Below are 23,506 nucleotides of genomic sequence, written 5' to 3' on the forward strand. Positions count from 1 at the left end.
ATGTGTCTGACGTGTCCTGCCTGTTGGTTGCCGTCTGCGTCAAACCGGTCTATAGGTCGGTGCGGACCTATTTCTGTTACAAATTACTGAAACAGAGTAGGAGTCATTTCATGTCTACACAAATCTTCCCCATCTTGCCATGTTGCATCATGTGTATCCATCAACTGTCTTACAAATCTACAAAACGCGGCTGGTTTCGCTACTGGGTCTGGGGCATTCTGTATTAGTGCCATAAGGGCGTCTGGTGTCCATGGTGCCCAGGTCCTTATCTGCATCCTACGAGTAACAGTAGGTGGGGCATTTGGATGGGCTACTTGTCCAAATTCCGGATTATTTACCTGTACAATGTGTGTATCAGTGCGTACGGGGGCTACAGTTTCTGGATGAGGTTTTTGTGCCCCACAATGCACACACTCTATTGCCCATTCTGGGTTTTGTGCTCCACAAACCTGACAAACCCATCCCCTGCCTTGGAGTGAAGGATATATCTTATGTGGTTTATGTTCTATGTCAGTGTATGGGGGTGGAATGGCTGAGCTGGGGTCAACCAGAGCCTCAGCATTTTTTGTTCTTCTATCCTTCATGTCCCAACCATCACAATCTGGGTTATATTTCCACCCCTCTTCTTTCCCTCTATTAGAGACCTTAATTAAGCACTGAACCTAACGCATCCATTGCTTCTCTAACACCTCTCCTTGTCTTTCCCTTTTTATTTCCTTCCACACGTCTGGGTCTAAACCCGCTGCTCCTTTTACTTTGAATTTATGAAGTATGGTTTATAAATTTTGTGCTTCATCTGTCCCATATATGTTCTTACTTATCTGTGGCACCGTATAGTGGGCCACAGTTCCTTGACGGGGTTTTGTGTACCTCTGACCCATTCTAACAGTCCGTGCCTAGGTAGCGTGTGGGACACTGTTATATGTCCCAAAAATAAAAAATAAAAAAGTGTATATGCAGGACCCTACAACAGTTCCTCGTTGCCTTCCTCCTAGGGTGCTATAATACTAAAAACCTCTCCGGGATGAGATTTCTGAAATCGAATTACTTTATATACTAGCCAACTTACAAATATTATAACCAGAATGGCGGCTACAACATATACAAGCATTCCTTTAAGTGGCCAGGTATCCGATTAGATCTCCGGGCTTATGGAGACCTTATTCCCCCCCGTATCTGGGATCCCTCTCGTGCACTCTTATCCCTGCTTTATGGAGCAGACAGGGCTTATACTTTCAACCAGTCTTATGGTTTATGACTTAGATGTGAAGGTTAAGCTTAGGCGTGTGACCCCCCCGAAAGGGTGCTTTCACTTGCCTAGTTCGGCAATCCTCCTTCTAATTCATACCATCCTTAACATGGCTCATTCTTTTATTCCAACAGACAGACAAAAAGGACATACAACAATTTATCAGCAAAACAAAGGTATTACTTATAATAGTTCAAGACTCACCCCTACAGAGGTTGCAGTTAATATGCTGCGTGGAGACCCGTTTCTGACAGAACTGGCTAAAGGCACAAATCAGGGAAGCTCAGAGTATAAAGAGAAATAAAGGCTTTCTCTTACCTGGCCAGGCTTCGTGGTCTGTGGTTCCCGAAGTGCCCCAGTGTTATGGTTCCGTCAGCTCCGTTTGTCCACCTCTAGTAGGATCATTGATGAGTCCCTGTTCGGGCGCCAAAATTGTTAAGTGCAATTCTCAAACCAATTGCTTTTCCTCTTTGTAATGCTGAGTTCGAATCTTATGCTTCTTATAGAAATGAAGTACAGGAGACCTTTCTGTAGCTCAAATCCAAGCTGGATGGCCCAAATACGTTTATTGTTGCACAGTTTTTATACACTCAAAAATGACGAGTCATACACTTCTTAGATAAAACAAAAATACCATAAAAGGAGAAAACAGCCTTTCCCCATCTTGTGGTTAGCAGGCGGGCGTAGTCTGAGTGACTTTACACTTTTCACAATACCTATTTCTTAACACAGTTGTTTTGTTCAAATAATGTCAAGTTATAACTTAAGCTAGAACTCTGATCCTATCAGGAATGAGCTCAGGTACTTGTATTGCAAAAATGGAAGTCTTTAGAGAAAAATCCAGAGAATAGATAGACCTCTCTCACTAGGCCTAGCAGCCGATGGGATGCTCGACAAAGTCTCTGCCACAGACTTGTGAGATACACTTGAGTGTTACCGAGGGATGTGGACAAATTTAAAGAACTGACTAAGGATGAGCTGAACATCCCCCGGTTCGGTTTGCACCAGAACCTGCGAACAGACCAAAACTTTGTGTGAACTTTAGAACCCTATTAAAGTCTATGAGACTCGAACGTTCAAAATCTAAAGTGCTAATTTTAAAGGGTAATATGCAAGTTATTGTCCTAAAAAGTGTTTGGGGACCTGGGTCCTGCCCCAGGGGATACGTATCAATGCAAAAAAAAAGTTTTAAAAACTAATGTTTTTTCGGGAGCAGTGATTTTAATAATGCTGTGAAGTGAAACAATAAAAGTGTAATATTCCTTAAAATTTCGTACCTGGGGGCTGTCTATAGTATGCCTTTAAAGGGGCGCATGTTTCCCGTGCTTAGAACTGTCTCTGCACAAAGTGTCATTTCTGCAGGAAAATCAATGATCAAAGTTTTTTAAAATCACTCGCGGCTATAAGGAATTGTTGGCTCCCCGTAATACAGAGAACAGTCATTGATGTAACGGAAATCTGCATTACATCAGAGGGGGGCGGGGTCACACACGTCATTGGGGAAGCCAGGCTTCCCCACTTGCGTTAGAGGGGGCGGAATCAGGTGACGGTTGGCCCCGCACTCCTCATATAAAAATTGTCAGGCTGCCGGGATCCCCGCAGTGTCTCCGCCAGTGGAGACAGAGGATGGATGGACTGCGCTGCGCTGGACTGGAGGGAGAAATCACCCATCGCTGGATCACATCAGCCATCGCTTGACCCCAGAGAGATGATCATCCGTCACTGGATAGCAAGAGTGGATTACCACCGCTGTTTTTTTTATTTTTAACAAAGGACTTTTTCAACGGTGTGAGTCTTTTTTAACATTCTTTTACCCTTTCTTTGTGAAATGGTAGGGGTACTTTTGTACCCCCTTACCATTTCAAACAGGGGAGGCGGGATCTGGGGGTCCCCTTGTTAAAGGGGGCTTCCAGATTCTGATAAGCCCCCCTGCCTGCAGACCCCCACAGCCACCGGCCAGGGTTGTGGGGAAGAGGCCCTTGTCCTCACCAACATGGGGACAAGGTGCTTTGAGGGGTCACTGACCCCCAAAGCATCCTCCCAATGTTGAGGGCATGTGGCCTGGTACGGTTCAGGAGGGGGGGGGCGCTCTCTCGTCCCCCCTCTATTCCTGCGGCCTGCCAGGTTGCATGCTCGGATAAAGGGTCTGGTATGGATTTTTAGGGGGAACTCCACACCATTTTTTTTTATTTGGCGTGGAGTTCCCCTTCAAATTTATACCAGACCTGAAGGGTCTGGTATGGATATTTAGGGGGAACCCTACATCAATTTTTTTTAAATTTGATGTGGGGTTCCCCTTAATATCCATACCAGACCTAAAGGGCCTGGTAATTGAATTTGGGGGAACCCCACGCTTTTTTTTTATCAATGACTTTCAATGACTGTTCTCTGTATTAAGGGGAGCCGACAATTCATTATAGCCGCGAGTGATTTTAAATGACTTTTTTTCCTGCAGAAATGACACTTTGTGCAGGGACAGTTCAAAGTACGGGAAACATGCACCCCTTCACAGGCATACTATACACACCCCCCGGTATGAAATTTAAAGGAATATTACACTTTTATTGATTCACTTTAAGCATTATTAAAATCACTGCTCCCGAAAAAACGTCAGTTTTCAAAACTTTTTTTTTGCATTGATACATGTCCCCTGGGGCAGGACCCAAGTCCCCAAACACTTTTTAGGACAATAACTTGCATATTAGCTTTTAAAATTAGAACTTTAGATTTCTCCCATAGACTTGTACAGGGTGTTCCGGCTTTTCGAATATGCCACAAACACCCCAAATTGTTCACTGTTCGCCGAACAGGCAATGTTTGAGTCGAACATGAGTTTGACTCGAAGCTCATCCCTAGAACTGACATACAGTACCAGGTTCTCTCAGCCGATCCGGCGATACCGTATGAGATTCGGGATGCATGGTTCTGCACCCCAGGCCAGGAGGGCCATGGGGCTGGGTCAGGAGGACCACCAGAACCAAACAGACAGAAAATAATCATGCAAGAACCCCGCCAACGTGGCGTCGGTACCTTAAATACCACCCCCAGAATGCACAGCAGGAAAACACTCCCACTGGGCTGGTCCCGAGAGAATAGTGGCATTCAATGCACCCAGCTAGACTGCGTTTCTACTCTTGCCGGCGGTGACAGCTACACCTGCGGTCAAGGAGAACCCAATGCAACCCAGCTGGACTGGTACTGAAACCAGAAATTTAGAGAAATAGACCCGAAACCCAACTGTGGTTTCAGGCAAATTAAGTTTTCAAAAAACCATAGTGCCAGCTCGTCAGGAGCCCGCGCTACATTCATTTTTGACTCTGTAATCGCTGCATTTCTCTCTTTTGTCACTAGGTGGCCGGGTGCCTGTTGACAGATATGAGAAGGGCATTGCAAGGTCAGATTATAGGTATATAGGTCAGAGTAGGGGTATATAGGGCATCTCAGCCAATGGCCAGGGGTTTTCTTGGATTCCTTGGCCTGCTGGGAGAACCTATATATTTGAGTGGATTCAGGTGATCGGGGGTTCTGTGCCACCTGGTCAGCTGTCTGGGTGGACGTGTGTTGTATTTCCCAGGCTGATAGACAGAGTTTGGGCCTATTCTGGACACATCCGTCTACTAGGCTTTCTGAGGGCCTATCCAGAAGCAAGAGAGCAGCATAGGTTGGGATTGAGGCTTGCAGTCCAACCAAAAGTGATGGCTCACCGGCCAGAGAAAACCTGTTGTGGTCAGAGGTAGAGGGGAAGCTGTTGCCACTAAGGGACCAACCACCACCAGGGACCACAGTGAGTAACTGAAGCCAGTACTAGAGCAGTATTCTCACCAACCGGGGACTGTAAAGAATCGAGAAACTTCAGTGGGTATCAAGCCAGGGACCCAGCCAGCGAAGGTGACACTTGCAGAGCAGCCTTGTGTGTCTTGCCAGGGACTGAGCAGGCCAGTGGGATGAAGCTCGAAGTATCTTGAGTCGCAAGCTAGGGACTCAGCAGCGAGGTGGGGGTGACGCTTCAGGAAGATAATACCGTGAAGATTGGAGTAGCTCAACGGATTCAGTGACGGTGAATCAACTAGTCTAATGAGAGAGACTGGGAGCTCAGTGGGCTGAAGAACTACAAGAAGTGATTGTAGTGGAAGCAAAGGAACTGTTACACTTTGTGTTAGGAACTGTTAAAGACTGTTGCCAAAGGAGACAGCATTCCTACACATGCAGATGTGGTATCTTGCTGGATGCCTTTCCCTGCATGACTGTCCTCCTATTGAAGTCTCAGAGTCTGCCAAATAATCTTGCAACTACCAAAGGGTTTCCTGACCCTAATCATCTCTACCACAGTTCTGTTAAGAGAAATAAAATCTCTTTTGCACACCCTATGCCTCACAGCCCACCATATGCAGATGGATGTCAGCTTTCTCTGGCCCTGGAGGTTCTCATTAGACCGAAGGAGGCCTGGGACCTTGCTACACTTCTAAATGCAAACACGACATGTAAATGCGGCAGAACAGATGTTTTAAAACGTCGGTTACTATCTGTCAAGGTGCATCGTTTATGGGAGGTTATAAAATGTCCCATGTACATTAAGCCTAAGTGGTTTACACAGGGCCACATAAATATGGCCACTTGGCATTACGGCCCATCCGCCAAGTGGCTGCATATATGTGTGTGACCGGCATCCAGAGGTTAATAATGTCAGGGCTGGGCTCAGCCCTTCCTTCTGAGCTGGCCGCTCAGCTGTCAGGTAATTGTCAACTCCTATCTCTCTCCACAGTTACTCAGCTGTTGAAGATCCTGCTCGTCAGTTCTGCCTACTTAAGCTGCCCAGTCCAGAGGAGCTCTGCCTTTGGCTTAGTCACATCACAAGAAACTATCTGATGCGTTCCTGTTTAAAGACTGGCTTTGCTGACATCCCTTCTGGCTCCAGATCCTGCTTGCTGTTCCACTACTTTGATCCCTGACTTCTGGCTTAGCTGACTATCCATTCTGGTTACTGAAATTTGGCTATGTTTTGGCTACGTTTGTTCTTTTTACTTTTATTATTAAACAAGCATGATTTAACTGTACTTCTGTCTCGGTCTGATTTCAAGGTTTCTGACAGTAGGCAAAGGCCATGAATTCATAAGATACAGTCAATCCATTTGTTGGTAATATTTTTTCCAGATTGGATGAGCAAAATCACCGCATGGATCAGTTTGCCATAGCGTTACAAACACTCCTGCATCACACGGCTCACCTGGAATCTCCCACTGTGTCTGCTCTACAACCTGAGTTGCAGGTTTCTGCAACTCCCACCTGTGTCTGCTGCTGTGCCAGTCTCTGTGCAGGCACCTACCTCGAGTATTACCTCTATAAGTATCTCTGGTTCCGCTCTGCTTGCCCAGGGATTTGGGGGTGATCCAGTTCAATGCAAATGGTTTCTCAACCAGGTTGAGATATAATTTTAAGATGCTGCCCCAGGCGTTTCCCACGGACAGAAGCAAAGTAGATTTCATGATATCTTTGCTTTCTGAGAGAGCACTGGCCAGGGCAAACCCTCTTTGGAGACGCAAAAACCTGTTGTCTTGAGTTACGCTGAGTTTGTGGGCCTCCTTTAAAAAGGTATTTGACATTCCCGCAGGCTCCGTTTCTGCTGCAAAGTGCCTCATGTCCATCAAACGGAGTACGAGAACTGTTGCTGACTACACCATTGAATTCCGTACTCTGGCAGCAGAGAATGCTTGGAACAATGAGACCCTTATGGCTGCTTTTTCTCATGGTTTCTGGGATTCCATCAAGGATGAGCTGGCAGCCAGAGATATAACCACTGAGCTGGAGAAGTTGATCACGTTTGTCATCCTCATTGACTCCAGAGTCAGAGAAAGACTCTCTTTTAAGGAGCGCTTGCAGAAGCCTCCTGTACGTTTACCTCCGGACTTTGCAGTCCAACCCATGCCTCCCTCACCTCTCATGCCTCCTGGTACCGAGTCAGTCAGTGAAGATTAGGGATGAGCTGCATGTTCGAGTTGAACCCATGTTTGACTCGAACATCGTCTGTTCGCCCGTTCCGCAAAATCCAAACTGTGACAGACCTAGTCGGGACACAGGCTTTTTGAGAGGACTGAATGTGAGCCTCTTGCCGACGGATTATGGGCCCTGGATTTTAAGGGGCACAGGGTGAATGAGAACCCCACTATAATCTGTGCTAGTCAGATTCAATCCTGTATATATGTATATATAATGTGGGTTGTCTCATGCTGTTGGGACACAAACTGTTAGATGCTAATGTCATGAACTCCAGCCACCTGTATGTTGTGTAAATTAGTCTAGTCTGAGTATTGAGTATTCACACATTGTTGTTTGTGCTAATTAACCCTGTGTTTATGGTAATGTTTATTGAATTGTTAGTGAGCTAGGAGCCGAAAAGTCTTATCTCTCAGTCAACTAGTCTGAGTTTTTATTTAGATAATTAGCTCATGCTAATTAGGTTAGGTTTTAGTCTTCTACTGTATTATAAATACTTGGCATTTTGGTTCTAATAAATGAGTCCATGTTGGCACTAAGCAAGTGTCATCTTGTTTTGTGCTTGTGAGCTGTTGGAATATCTGATCTCTATATTCAGACTTAGGAAGCAGTATACTGACAGAAGCACTCAATCGGAGTGTGGGATCGGTTCCGTCACATTGTTGGCAAGCAGGGGGGTACTTCCTGCAGTCTGGAACATCCAAACCTCCACCTGGATCCAAGGTCCGGATAGCAGGAGAGGAGGAGAGGTACAGATACCAGATACCATGGAAAAGGAATTCAGAAGGAGGTTATGAGAGATGCAGCTACAGCACAGAGGACCAGTATCAGAGCAGGTCCTGCTGGGATGGTTTGATTCTATTCGCTGCAGACTCTGGAAGGAAACGCTAGCCCGTGAGCAGCGCCACCAGGGAAAAGTTCTCCCCTCCAACCAGGAAAGGTACTGGTCGCTGTATGGATTGCGGGTGCTGTTTTTAGGAGAAAAACCACACAAGGAGCAGACAGCTGAATTAAGCAGGCTTGTCTGGGCAGAGATGAAGCTGGATGAGAGTTACAGAGCCCTCCGGTGGCATGTATCCCAAGCATATCCCTGGATAGTGGATGACAGCCCAATGGAAGGCTTTGGCTACAGCGGCCTGGGACTGTTGTATGTGAAGTTGACAGGGGACTCTAACTTTGGGAGTGATTTGAAATGACGGTTGGACGAAATCATGGATTACAGAGAAGAGATACTGAACGTCTCGGAAGTGCCCTGGGCACTGGAAGATTTGGAGTTTCTGGCCGATCAGGAATGGGAGCTGGAGATCGCCTACAGACGGCTGCTAGACTCTGCTCAGTGCCAGGGCTGGTCTCCCTTTGCCTGGGACTATAAGGAAATACCAGTGGACAACTCTGAAATCCTGGCTAAAGAGTCGGCAATGTGGCAGAGTAACAGTGTACTTTGCCAACCTGCCCCCGCAGCTATGGACGCGGAGGTCTTATGGCGGATGCAGCAAGTGCTGACTGACCTTGATGATCCTGTTTCTGCATGGGATGATCTTGGATGGAGGAATGTGCCTGTCCAGCAGCATGCCAGAGAATTGGCAGTGGAAAATCTGGAGATTGCCACCTCCAAAGCTGAAGTGCTGACAACAGGGCAGAGGTCTGCTAACCTCTGCTCAGCACCGATAGCATCTTCTGGGTTCCACTGACAGGAGATGGTGAAACTCTATCCCCAGACACCAGTTGCAGAGACAGGGGATTTGATAGACTTTTTTGCTGAGGAAGAAGAACCAGATGAGCCTCCAGCAGAAGAGCTGGTATTAGGGCGAAACTTTACTGTGCTCTGCCCAGCACCAACAGCAGTATCTCTGGAATTACAAGGAACTTCCCCAGCTGAAGCACTGTTCACCGGACAGAGGGTCCAAGGCCTCTGCCCCACATCTGTGGCAGTTCCAGAGGTTCAGGGTGACAAGGTGGTGGTCACTTCCCAGCAGCAGATCAGGATACAGGGGGAGAAGGGAGAGGATGTGTTCGTCGTCCCTCCCCAGCAGTTGGCCAGGGTGTAGGAAGCAGTCTTTCCTCTCCAGCAAAGATCCGTGCACCTGGAAGACTGTGATCGAGAAATGTCATCCCAGCAGCCAGATCAGGGAATGGAAAAGGAATCAGCCGGCTCACCTTCCCCATGGCAGTTACACCATTTGGGAGTGGAGGAAGCCAGCCTCCTGCCACAACAGTTAACCGGAGCAGTGGATGTGGAGTCCCCAGCAGAAGTGCTGGCAACAGGTCAGAGTGCTACCAACCTCTGCCCAGCACCGGCAACTGTGGAGTTACAAGAGACTCCTCCAGCTGAAGTGCTGGCCACCGGACAGAGGGTCCAAGACATCTGCTCCACACCTGCAGTAGTTCTAAGGGCCCATGGTGAGAAGATGACGGTCACTCCCCAACTGTTAGCCAGAGTGGATGATGTAGGGCCCTCAGCTGAGCTGCTAACAGGGGAGAATGCCACTGGCCCCTACACACAACTGCAGCTTGAGCTGATATCGGGGTATGGAGCTTTGTTCTCCACTGACACAATGCCAGAAAATGGTGCGGCACTGATACAGGAGGATGTCAGCCTTGCTTTGCAAGAACTGGGGGATTTTCACCTACCAAAAGTGGATGGGACTTCAGTCCCCACTTTTATACCCCAGGGATGCTGGGCGGTCGGCCCAGATCCCCAACAGCATTATGGAGTGAGCCCAGTCACCCTGTCTTCTCTCCAGCATCTGAAAGGACTCCAGGGAGAAGGGCCAGTCCAGGCCTCTCCCCAGCAGCGGGCATGTTCTCCGAGAGAGGCAGAGGTTGGCTGGGTAAGTAATGCTCTGTTTGGGACACTTTATCTGGGGTACTGTGTGGATACTAGCATTAGAGGACTGGAACCCCTGATTAACTTCAGAATTCAACCCATCTGGGGTCTCCTCCTGTGTTAGTCTCCTGCCGAAAGGGGAGATGTGTGACAGACCTAGCCGGGACACAGGCTTTTTGAGAGGACTGAATGCGAGCCTCTTGCCGAAGGATTATAGGCCCTGGATTTTAAGGGACACAGGGTGAATTAGAACCTCACTATAATCTGTGCTATTCAGATTCAATGCTGTATATATGTATATATAATGTGTGTTGTCTCATGCTGTTGGGACACAAACTGTTAGATGCTAATGTCATGAACTCTAGCCACCTGTATGTTGTGTAAATGAGTCTAGTCTGAGTATTGAGTATTCATACATTGTTGTTTGTGCTAATTAACCCTGTGTTTATGTTTATGGTAATGTTTATTGAATTGTTAGTGAGCTAGGAGCCGAAAAGTCTTATCTCTCAGTCAACTAGTCTGAGTGTTGATTTAGATAATTAGCTCATGCTAATTAGGTTAGGTTTTAGTCTCCTACTGTATTATAAATACTTGGCATTTTGGTTCTAATAAATGAGTCATGTTAGCGCTAAGCAAGTGTCGTCTTATTTTGTGCTTGTGAGCGGTTGGAATATCTGATCTCTATATTCAGACTTAGGAAACAGTATACTGACGGAAGCACTCAATCGGAGTGTGGGAACGGTTCCGTCACACGAACATTATGAGCCACTTGCACGAAATTCAAGTGGCGCCCACGGCCCATAATTCACTGCGGCATCGCAGTGCATTGCTGGCTGATGATTGGCCAAGCATGCACTATGACCCGCATGCTTGGCCAATCACAGCGCCATCAGTGAAGAGAGCCACACTATATAAGGCGGCCTGCACGGCGGCCTTGCGTAGTGTGTTGTGTCGGCTAAGAGAGAGAGAGAGAGAGATAGATGGAGGGACAATGTCTGAATTTCCTTTGAAGCTGTTGCTGGTGTGATGCTGGTCCTATACCACAGGCAGCTGCAGCAATTACAGTCGGTGTATTGTGCCACCTGCACAGTGTACAGCTAAAGCTACCGCAATTGCTGGTGTTCTTCTGGTCCTATACCACAGGCAGCTGTAGCAATTACAGTTGGTATATTGTGCCACCTCCACAGTGTACAGCTAAAGCTACCCCAATTGCTCGTGTTCTGCTGATCCTATACCACAGGCAGCTGTAGCAATTACAGTCGGTGTACTGTGTCATCTGCACAGTTTGCACCTAAAGCTACCACAATTGCAGGTGTTCTGCTGATCCTATACCACAGGCAGGCAGCTACAGTAATTACAGTTGGTGTATTGTGTCATCTGCACAGTGTGCACCTAAAGCTACCCCAATTGCTGGTATTCTTCAAATCCTATACCACAGGCAGGCAGCTGCAGTAATTACAGTCAGTGTACTGTGTCATCTGCACAGTGTGCATCTAAAGCTACCCTAATTGCTGGTGTTCTTCAGATCCTATACCACAGGCAGGCAGCTGCAGTAATTACAGTTGGTGTACTGTGTCATCTGCACAGTGTGTACCTAAAGATACCCCAATTGCTGGTGTTTTTCAGATCCTATACCACAGGCAGGCAGCTGCAGTAAATACAGTCGGTGTACTGTGTCATCTGCACAGTGTGCACTTAAAGCTACCCCAATTGCTGGTGTTCTGCTGATCCTACACCGCAGGCAGCTGCAGTAAATACAGTCGATGCACTGTGTCATCTGCACAGTGTGCACTTAAAGCTACCCCAATTGCTGGTGTTCTGCTGATCCTATACCGCAGGCAGCTGCAGTAATTACAGTCGGTGCTCTGTGTCATCTGCACAGTGTGCACTTAAAGCTTCCCCAACTGCTGGTGTTCTTCTGATCCTATACCACAGGCAGGCAGCTGCAGTAATAACAGTCAGTGTATTGTGTCATCAGCACAGTGTGAACCTAAAGCAACCCCAATTGCTGGTGTTCTTCTGATCCTATACCACAGGCAGGCAGCTGCAGTAATTACAGTTGGTATATTGTACCATCTGCACAGTGTGCACCTAAAGCTACCCCAATTGCTGGTGTTGTTATAGTAATAATACTACAGGCAGGCAGTTGATTCTGCTAGCTGCAGTATAATCAGTATATACGTCCCAGCTTTGTGCAGCTACATCTCCCTGCAGGCCATTAGTATGTCTGGAATGCCAACAAGGAGAGGCAGACAGTCACGAGCCAATAAAAGAGGGCAAGCAGGCTCTGTGTCTAGAGGCAATAGTGCTGGTCATGGACACGGTGCATCCTCATGAGCACGTGGCCATGGGACACGCTTGTCCTTATTTTTGGGAGCTGGACGCATTGAGCCGCAACATGACGAAGACTTGGTAGAGTGGATGACCAAGCCCTCCTCATCCTCTCTCACCTAGGCTCAGGGTACTGGCAAAGCAGCTGCCAACACAGCCTCTTCCCCCATCTCAATGGCATCAGCAACTCCTTCCCTAGCCCCACCATGTCCTCCTCCTGAGAAGTCCCCCGAACTGTTTGAGCACAGTGTTGGGTACATGCTACATGAGGATGCCCAGCATTTTGAAGGCACTGATGATGATATTTGGCTAGAGGAAGGCAGTAAAATGAGCCCAGAGAGAGGGGATGCCCAAGAAGGACAATCTGGAAGTCATGTTCCCCCAGCTGCAGCATACTGCCAGGTTTGCTCTAGTGATTAGGAGGGAGGGGATGATGAGGTCACTGACTCCACATGGATGCCTGATAGGAGAGAGGAGGAGGCACATTTCCAGGATGGATGTCCTCCATGGGCCAGCTTAAGGGCAGCACACCGACTGCATCACACCGCAGAGCTCCGCCTGTGCAGGGCGATGCCTGTGCAGGGCACTGCCTCTGTGCATTATTCCAAAAGTTCTATATAATGTATCAAAACACCATGTGATATGGTGGATACAAGATAGAGATAACAACGTGCCATGTCCTAAATTTGAAACTTAATAAGGATGATACTCTGAAAGGAATATTCCAACAACCCCCATTATTGGCTTTCAGACAATCACCCAACCTCAGACACAAACTAATCAGCAGGAAACTTCACTCTGATTATGAAGTCACAAATAATGGAAGCAAACCCTGCAATAAAAAGCGCTGCAAACTATGCAACCAGATCAATCTATCCAAAAGTGTCACACACACAAACGGGACCTTCAATATCATGGGATCTTACAACTGTACCTCCAGCAATGTTGTGTACCTCATCCAATGCAAAAGGTGCAGCAAAGGATCTTATGTTCGTGAAACAGGACAGAAGTTGCAAACGAGTAGGGATGAGCCGAAAACGCCCCGGTTCGGTTCGCACCAGAACTTTCGAACGGACCCCAAATTCGTACGAACTTTAGAACCCAATTGAAGTCTATGGGACTCGAACGTTCGAAATTAAAAGTGCTAATTTTAACGGCTAATATGCAAGATACTGTCCTAAAAAGGGTTTGGGAACCTGGCTCCTGCCCTAGGGGACATGGGTCAATGCCTAAAATGTTTTTAAAAATGGCAGTTTTGGCGGGAGCACTGATTTTAATGACGATTAAAGTGAAAAAAAAGTGAAATATTCCTTTAAATATCGTGCCTGGGGGGTGTTTGTAGTATGCCTGTGAAGTGCCACGTGTTTCCCGTGTTTAGAACAGTCCTTGCACAAAATGACATTTAACGGAAATAACATCATTTAAAACTGCTTGCGGTTTTAATGTTATATCTGGTTCCTGCAATATGGTTTAAAATCATTGAGAAAAATGGCATGGGTAGCCCTCCCTGCCCATTAACAGCCCCTTTGGGTCTTGTACGCATATTAAGGGGAACCCTGTACCCATATTAAAAAAAGGAAATGCGTGTGGCCCCCAGGCCCTATATACTCAGAACAGCAGTATACAGGCGGTGCAAACAAGACAGGGACTGTGTAGGTTTGTTGTGTTAAGTTGAATCTGTTTGTAATTTTCAACTGGTACATTTTTAAAGTGTAGCTCCAGTCAAAAAAACTATTTTTAAGCTTTTTGGAAAACATAGGGAAGGGTTATCACCCCTGTATAATTTGTTTTGTCGTCCATCTTTTTTCATCTCACTTGCTGTTGTCTCCTTCCGTTTGCAAGTAGATGTTTGTAAGTTGGATGTTTGAAAGTAGGGGCCTGCCCTATGTGCTCTGCAGAAATGGCGGAACAAGGTGTTGGTTTACCCACAACATTGTAAGCCCTCAAAGTGACTCTTGGTGGGCGCTGGAGCGCCCTGCTGTGAACGATTATATCAAGAATTGTAATTCCATTGTTGAACAGTGCTAGAAAAATTGACCTTTGGTGGTTGTGGTGCTGGTGCCACAACACTATAAGTCCTCACAGTTACTCTGGGTGGGCACAGGAACAGGCCCTCCTGTGAAATATTATATCAAGAATTGTAATTACATGTCCCTGTTAAACAGGGGCAGAAAAATTGGGCCTTAGGCACTGGTGCTGGTGCCACCACACTGCAACCTCTCCCATATACGCTAGTTTTATTGCAGGAATTAGCCCTGCTGCAAAGCATTGCATCAAAAATTGTAATTAAACGCCCCTGTTAAACAGGGGAAAAAAAATTGGGCCTTAGGCACTGGTGCTGGTGCCACCACACTGCAACCTCTCCCATATACGCTAGTTTTATTGCAGGAATTAGCCCTGCTGCAAAGCATTGCATCAAAAATTGTAATTAAACGCCCCTGTTAAACAGGGGAAAAAAAATTGGGCCTTAGGCACTGGTGCTGGTGCCACGACACTGCAACCTCTCCCATATATTCTAGTTTTAGTGCAGGAATTAGCCCTGCTACAAAGCATTGCATCAAAAATTGTAATTAAACGCCCCTGTTAAACAGGGGCAGAAAAATTGGGCCTTAGGCACTGGTGCTGGTGCAACCACACTGCAACCTCTCCCATATACTCTAGTTGTAGTGCAGGAATTAGCCCTGCTGCAAAGCATTGCATCAAAAATTGTAATTAAATGCCCCTGTTAAACAGGGGCAGAAAAATTGGGCTGATGGCATCACCCAGAACCAGAAATGTTCTTCCAACATATCAGCGGAGGAGGAAGAGGATAGACAATCAACATAACAGGACAGTCACTCAGCATCAGCATAGGCAGTCTTGAAGGGATGTGGTATTTCAAAAAAAATTATTGGGTTACATCAGCTTCAGGTGCTTGGTAGCTGTGGGTGATCCAAGACTGATTCATCTTGATGAAGGTCAGTCGATCAACTGATTTGGTGGACAGGCGCACCCTGTGATCGGTAACAAAGCCACCAGCAGCACTGAAGGTGCATTCCGAAAGAACGCTGGATGCAGGACAGGCCAGTAGATCAATTGCATACTGTGCAAGCTCTGGCCAGTGATCCATCCTCAAGACCCAGTAAGCCAGAGGATTTTCGGTGGGAAAGGTGTCCAAGTCTGACCTTGCCCCTAGTTATTCCTGCACCATGTAAATCAGACGCTGGCGATGGTTGCTGGAACCGATCATACCTTGGGGCTGCGGACTAAAAAATTGTCTGAAAGCATCAGTCAGACGGCCACCTTCTCCACCGCTCCTTCTGACCGATGCCTCAGCTACATGTTGTCCAGGACCAGGAGTTTGTAACCTCCCAGTCTCTGGGAACGCGTTGCACAGACCTTTCTGCAAGGCCTCCCGGAGATGTCTCATCCTCTGCTCCCTCTGCGATGGCAAGATAAGGTCGGCAACCTTACCCTTGTACCGTGGATTAAGGAGAGTGGCCAGCCAGTAATGGTCCCTCTCCTTGATCCGAAGAATACGAGGATCCTTCCGCAGGCTTTGCAGGATCAGGGAGGCCATGCAGCATAGGCATTCAGTCCGGAGTCCTCTGGGTCACTAAGGACAACATAATCCGCAGCTACCTCCTCCCAGCCACTTACAAAACCACGGGTTTCTTGGGACTGTAAATCATCCCTACAAGACTGCTGCTGCTGCTGATGCTGAGTGCCAGGCTCCACCTCCATGCTGACACAATCATCCTCCTCCTCCTCCTCTTCCTCATCCTCTTCCTGTGTGATGGGTGGCACAGCAGGAACACTGTCTGGATAAAGGGGGCCTTGAGAGGCAAGGAAGTCCTCCTCTTCCTGCCTCTGTTCTGCCTCAAGTGCCCTGTCCATTATTCCATGCAGCGTATGCTCCAAGAGGTGGACAAGAGGTACAGTGTCACTGATGAATGCACTGTCACTGCTCACCATCCTTGTGGCCTCCTCAAATGGTGACAGGACAGTGCATGCATCCCTGATCATGCCCCACTGGCGTGGTGAGAAAAAACTGAGCTCCCCTGACCCTGTCCTGGTGCCATAGTCGTCATTGATGGCCCTCTGCTGCGTGTGCAGCCGCTGCAGCATGGCCAACGTTGAGTTCCACCTGGTGGGCATGTCACATATAAGGCGGTTCTTGGGCAGGTTTAACTCCTTTTGGAGCTCAGCCAGCCGAGCACAGGCATTAAATGATCGGCGGAAATCCACGCAGACTTTTCTGGCCTGCTTCAGGACATCCTGTAAGCCCGGGTACCTGCCCAAGAACCACTGCACCACCAGGTTAAGGACGTGAGCTACACAGGGCACATGGGTCAGTTGTCCCTGTCGGAGGGCGGAGAGGAGGTTGGTGCCATTGTCGCAAACCACCATTCCTGGCTTAAGCTGGCGTGGCGTCAACCACCTCTCGGCCTGCTCCTGCAGAGCTGACAAAACATCCACCCCAGTGTGGCTCCTGTCCCCCAAACAAACCAGCGCAAGCACGGCATGGCATCGTTTTGCCTGTGTACTTGCGTAGCCCCTGGAAAGCCTACGGAGCACCGCTGGTTCTGAGGCAGAGCACCGGAAGAGGCCATGGAGGAAGAAGAAGAGGAGGGGGTGGAGGAGAGAGGTGTGTCACAACCAATAGTAGCATTTTGGAGGCGTGGTGGCGGAACAACCTCCAACACTACTGCACCTTGTCCTGCATCCTTCCCAGCTGCCAGAAGAGTGACCCAATGGGCCGTGAAAGACAGGTAACGTCCCTGTCCATGCCTGCTGGACCATGAGTCAGCGGTAATATGCACCTTACCGCTGACCGCCCTGTCCAGCGAGGCAAGGACATTGCCTTCCACATGCCGGTAGAGAGCCGGAATCGCTTTCCATGAGAAAAAGGTGTTTGGGGACCTGCCACTGAGGAACCGCACATTGTACAAACTCACGGAAGGGGGCAGAGTCTACCAACTGAAAAGGCAGCAGTTGAAGTGCTAGCAATTTAGCCAAGCTAGCATTCAACCGCTGGGCATGTGGATGGCTGGGAGTGAACTTCTTTTGCCGGTCCAGCAGCTGGGGCAGGGACATTTGCCTGCTATAATTGGACATGGGTGTACTGCTAGCAGAGTGCCCGGAAGCACTTGGCTGTGACACACCTAATTCTACACCTTCATTCCTCTCAGAGCAGGTTTCAGAAAGAACTGAAGGTCTAGTGGGGTTGGAGATCCCAGCTGATGAGGAGCAAGGAGAGGTCCGCTTTGTTCTTTGGTGTGGGTCTTTGAGGTACGCTTGCAACGAGCTGCATGACAGGTCAACATATGTCTGGTCAAGCATGTGGTGCCCAAGCGGCTGATGTTTTGGCCATGCGAGATACGCTTGAGACATATGTTCCAAATAGCAGAGGTGCGATCTGATGCACTCGTCTCAAAAAAGGCCCACACCAAAGAACTTTTAGAATAACGCGCAGAGGCAGCGCCCTGCACAGGCGGAGCTCTGCGGTGTGATTCAGTCGGTGTGCTGCCCCTAAGCTGGCCCCCAGAGGGCATCCTGCCTCGTTGGACATGTGCCTTCTCCTCCTCCTCTCTCCTACCAGGCACCCACGTGGAGTCAGTGCCCTCATCATCCCCTCCCTCATCGCTGGAGCAAACCTGGCAGTATGCTGCAGCTTGTGGAACATGACTGCCAGATTGCTGTCCTTCTTGAGCATCCCCTCTCTCTGCATTCACGCTACTGCCTTCCTCTAGCTGAGTATCATCATCAGAGCCTACAAAACACTGGGTATCCTCCTGGAGCATGTACCCAACACTGTGCTCAAAGAGTTCAGGAGACTCCTCAGGAGGACGTGGTGGGTCTAGGGAAGGAGTCACTGATGATGACATTGAGAGGAGGGAAGACGATGCTTTGGCAGCTGCTTTGCTAGTACCCTCCCTGAGACTGGGTGAGAGAGGATAAGGAGGATGAAGAGGGCTTGGTCATCCACTCTACCAAGTCGTTGGCATGTTGCGGCTCAACATGTCCAGCTGCCGAAAAGAAGGACAAGCGTGTCCCATGGCCACGTGCTGATGATGACGATGCACCGCATCCACGACCAGCACTGTTGTCTCTAGACACAGAGCCTGCTTGCCCTCTTTTATCGGCTCGCGTCTGTCTGCCTCTCCTTGCTGGCCTTCCAGACATGGTAATGGCCTGAAGGGAGTTGGGAAAAACAGCAATTGGGTAGTGTATATTGTGCTGGAGGCACACACAACTTTCAATAACTCCTGCAGATGGCAGATGGCTCAAATAGAGAAGAGCTATGTAGGTGGATATAGCGGTGTATACTGGGTTCAGAGCACGCAGACAGCACACACAAACTCCTACCGCTGACTGCAAGCTCTATTTAAAACTAGCAAGATAGTTTGCTATATAGGTGGAAATTTTTTTTTAAATAAAACTGCTACTGATTTACATAATCAAGAACTTAAGAAAGACTCATACTTGAGCAAAAAAGAACAAAAGAACAACTTGTACAAATGCTTTTAGATAGACAGGATCTATTCAAACTGCCCATAACGCCCATATCGGACGACCCCTAGTCCCATGATCATCTGGACTACCTAACAAAAAAAAAAAAAAAAACCTATCCAAACAATTTCCAATCATTATTCTAACTATGTACATTTATATTACATACCCCCTATAGGCAGGAACGTAACGAAACTGACGGTGCATACCATGTTTTTTAAATTAAGTTGCCCAAAAGCTAAAAAAAGGGGGTGAAAGGATAGACAGACCTCCACCTAAGGAAAAGAAGGGGGAGATCATCAAGGTGGCCGGAAAGAGAACCCTCTCCACAAGCTAGCACACCTTTCCCTACCCATTCTTTCCCCCTCAAGAAACCTCACCTTACCCAATTCCCGAAAGATATCACCCGCCACCTCATGCATGGGCAGGAACTTGCCCCTAGTGGACACTAAACACCGAGCGTGCCAAGTGTAGTAAAGGCATATGACACTAACTAAATACAGTGATGATAACACAAAACCCCTCCGGGCTCTGAAGTCACCGTACACCCTCTCAGGATAGGCAAGGGCCCGGAGACGGGGATAGCCAATGGCATCTCCAACCTCCCCCAGAACCCCCAAGTTGAAGGGGCACTCGACCAAAAAGTGGTCCATGGTCTCTAGCACCCCACCACACTCAGGGCGAGGACAGCCTCTGTACTCTGGGCTCCGGTACTTCAAGTTCGATCTCACATAGAGTCGTCCATGGAACGCCCTCCATGCGAGATCCCAGAACTTGGCAGGAATTCTCTTGGAATTCAGGAGGGCTAGTCCCTCCCTGAGAACCCTGTCTGGACAGTCCCTTAAGGCCAGTGGTCTCAAAACGTCCGAGGCCATGACCCTCTGGTACAGCTCACGCCGGCCCAGGGAGCCTACCTCTAAGGCCGTTATCCTCCACCGCCTTAGTACCTTCAGGGCGGTTGGGACATAGGCGGGGAGGTACCCGTGGGACCTCCGAAGGTCACCCGGGCGACCGCCCCCCTCCCACCTGCTCAGGAACACTAGGAACCAATTCTTGCACGAACGTTCCCACAGAGAGGGTTCGTCCACAAAAATGGATTGCAGATTGAACTTCAGGAACACCACAGTGAAAAACACCGTGGGGTTGATCATGTCCAAACCGCCCTCCCCTCTCCACCGATACGTGACCTCCCTTTTTATCAGGTTCAGTCTGTTTCCCCACAAAAGCAGAAAAAACAGACCGCAGACCCGCGCATAGAGTTATTCTGGCAACAGACATGCGTAGCTGACATAGAGGAACTCGGGAAGCAAATAGGTTTTAACCAGGCTCACCCTTTCCCTCAACGACAGCTTCCAGCCTTTCCAGGTGTTAACTTTCTGGGTGGCACTTACCAGCCTGCTCTCCCAATTTAGCTTGGGATAATCACCCTGGCCGAAATAAATGCCTAAGATTTTAACCTCTGGTCGGGGCAGGGGAAAAACATCCGGGAGGTCGAACTGCTCACCCTCCCTTCCCAACCAGAGAGCTTCACTCTTGTCCCAGTTGACTAACGAACCAGACGCCTCGGAGTAGCCTCCAATCTGTGTTTCCACAAACTGGGCCTCCTCTCGGCTAGCCACTACCACCGGGACGTCGTCCGCGTAGGCCACCACCTTCACTGCTTTATCCGGGCCACTGCCGGGCTCCATCAGGACCCCCCTCAGCTGCCCACAGTCTAGCCTTCTTATGAAGGGGTCGACTGCAAAGACATAGAGCAGGGGACTCAGCGGACAGCCCTGCCTAACACCAGAGTCCACCGGAAAGGTAGGACTCACCCAACCATTGACCAGAGGGAAGCTCTCGGCCCCTCTGTACAAAGTCCTGAGCCAATCAATAAATCGATCAGGCAGGCCGTATCTACCCAGGAGAAGCCAGAGGTACTCGTGGTCTACCCGATCAAAAGCTTTCGCCTGATCTAATGCCAGCAGATACCGCCCATCACCCATTGCCCTGCACCTCTCCACAGCCTCCCGGACGTTAAGGACTGCACTAAAGGTGCTACGGCCGGGAACTGTGCAGTGCTGGGAGGCAGAAGCAGCTTGCCCGCAACAGCAGACATACGCGTAAACAAAATCTTTGCCAGAATCTTTCTATCCGTGGAGAGAAGGGCGATAGGACGCCAATTCTCAACCACGGACGGATCCTTCCCCTTGGACAGAAGGATCAAGGCCGACCTTCTCATCGAGGGAGAGAGCAGGCCAGATACCAAACACTCAGTGAACACCTCCCTCAGATGAGGAGCCAAAAGGCTCTTAAAGGTTTTATAAAATTCTGCCGTGAACCCATCAGGCCCCGGCGACTTCTTTAGAGACAACGAGTCAATAGCCTGCTCAATTTCAGCCACTGAGATCTCTTCCACCAAGGAGTCTAGGGGGTCAGACCCCACCTCAAGTGGAGTCCCGTCAAGAAATTCCTTGGCTCTCCTCAGATCCAACGGCTTCTTCTGAAGGATGTCTGAAAAATGGGCTCTGATGATCCCCAGGATGCCTGGCTTGGACCTTACCAGAGAACCCGAGGGATCTCTCAGTCCATGTATGACCTTCCCACTCACCGCGTCCCCACAGCTTTTGTAGGGATCCGGGTTGGTGAACTTCCCGCAATCCCTCTCCAGCACCAGGGAGGCGAGACGGTCATACTGACACTCCTTCATCTGGAGCTTCAGATCCGAGATCTGGTCCTGAGGGCCACCATCAGAAACCAAGCGATCTAGCTGCCTGCGTAACTTCTGGTAGGCCTGATACCGGGATGCTGCCCGACGGCCCGAGACTTCCCGGAAGAAGCCCTCTGACCTCTTCTTCACCACTTCCCACCATTCCTGGTGGGAGCAGCCGCTCTCAAGGAGCGAGGCTTGTTCTAAAAAGAAGTCCTCATAGGCCGATCTGATTTCAGGGTCCTCAAGTAGCGACCCGTTTAGTCGCCACAGGCCCCTTCCTTTCTGAGGGGTGTCCACCACATTCGGAGTCACCGACACCATACGGTGATCAGAGAACTCAACCGCATGCAGCGCAGGAGCTGCAAAGGACGAGTCCCCCTTAAAAAAAAAACCTATCTAACCTACTCCTACAACTACCTCTGGAATATGTGAAACCAGTGAGGTTGGGGAAGTGGCGAACGTGCACATCCACCAACCCAGCTTCCCTCACTATTCTATTCAAAAAGATACTATCATATCCCAGAGGGCCTGAGGTGCCTGCCCGGTCCTTTGACCTGGTGACCATGTTAAAGTCACCACCAAAGGCCACCTGCTGGGATGTAAACAGGTATGGTTTCAGCAGCGTGAGAAGGTCCTTCCTCCCCCTCTGGGACTTAGGTCCATAAAAATTGATAAGGCGGAGGGATTCCCCTCTCACGACTGCGTCCACAATCAAACACCTACCGATTTCTAATTCAATCACTCGTCGACAAGCCACCGAACCAGTCTTAAAAAGGACCGCAACACCACTGCAGGGCTCAGCCGCAAGAGACCAGAGGGAGGGCCCATGTCTCCACTCCCTCTTTGCTAGGTGCATCTCTGCCACAGATGCCAGCCAGGTCTCTTGCAAAAACAAAATGTTCGCTTCAACCCGGCCGAGAAAATCAAAGGCTGAAAATCTAGCCGCCGCAGAACGCACACTTGCGACATTAATGGTCGCAAGGCGTATTGGAGCGGGTACTGCCATCCTTAGTGATTGAATTTTACGTTCCTCTCTATTTTACATTTCTAAAAGAATCAATCCTCCTCGGAGTCCGAGGAGGAAAGGATCCCGTATCTGTTCCATAGGGCCAGTGAGGAGCCCCCCCCTGCCCCTGAACTCGTACTGGGCTGGGGGTCCTCCCCACCCTCCTTCCCCGAAACCTTCCTCTTCCTCTTCTTTTTGGTTTTCTTCTCCCATTCCACTTTGGGAGGTTCCCTCCCACTCTCTTCATCGGACCTCCCACTGGAGATCTCCTTAATTCTCTTATTAACCCCCTTACCGGCCCCTGAGATGTCCATCTGGGTCACCACTCCTGCACCAGCTTTCCGACCACTCACGACCACCGAAGAGGCCGGAGGGGGCATTAGTATAGCCGCCTGATCCAGGGGTGGGTGCGGTTTACCCGCAGATTTAATTACTGAAGGGAGGGGGGGAGGGGGCAAAGGAGAAGAAGGGGAATCTGGGAGGGGGGAGACCAGGGGGGGAGAGAGGAAGGGGGGCGGGGGAAAGGGAGGAGGACGGGGGGGAAACAGGGGGAGGGGGGGTGATTTTTGGGCGAGGGCTTTTTCGCCTTGGCCGGCTTCCCAGGTGTTTTTGTTGCCATTGCCCCATCTGACACAGGGTCAGACGGGGCCGGAGAACTCGCCGGCTCCCTCACTACACCAGTTCCTGTGCTTGATCCGCGCCTGGGGGGTCTGACCCTTTGAGGGAGGGGGGAACCCTCCCTCTGTGACCCTGAGGGGTTGGGATCCCCACTTCGTCTAGGGACCCCCTCACCCTCCGGGCCTGGGGCACCCCCCTCAGCCTGGCACCCCCTGAACGCCTTGGGGCACCGACTAAAGGGGTGTCCCATTTTCCCACAGAGGTTGCAGACAATAAGCCTGCAACCCTCAGGTGAGTGGC

This window comes from Lithobates pipiens, unplaced genomic scaffold (assembly GCF_037356315.1).
Source record: "Lithobates pipiens isolate NorthernLeopardFrog02 unplaced genomic scaffold, aLitPip1_a1.2 Scaffold_28, whole genome shotgun sequence".
Taxonomy (NCBI): Eukaryota; Metazoa; Chordata; class Amphibia; order Anura; family Ranidae; genus Lithobates; species Lithobates pipiens.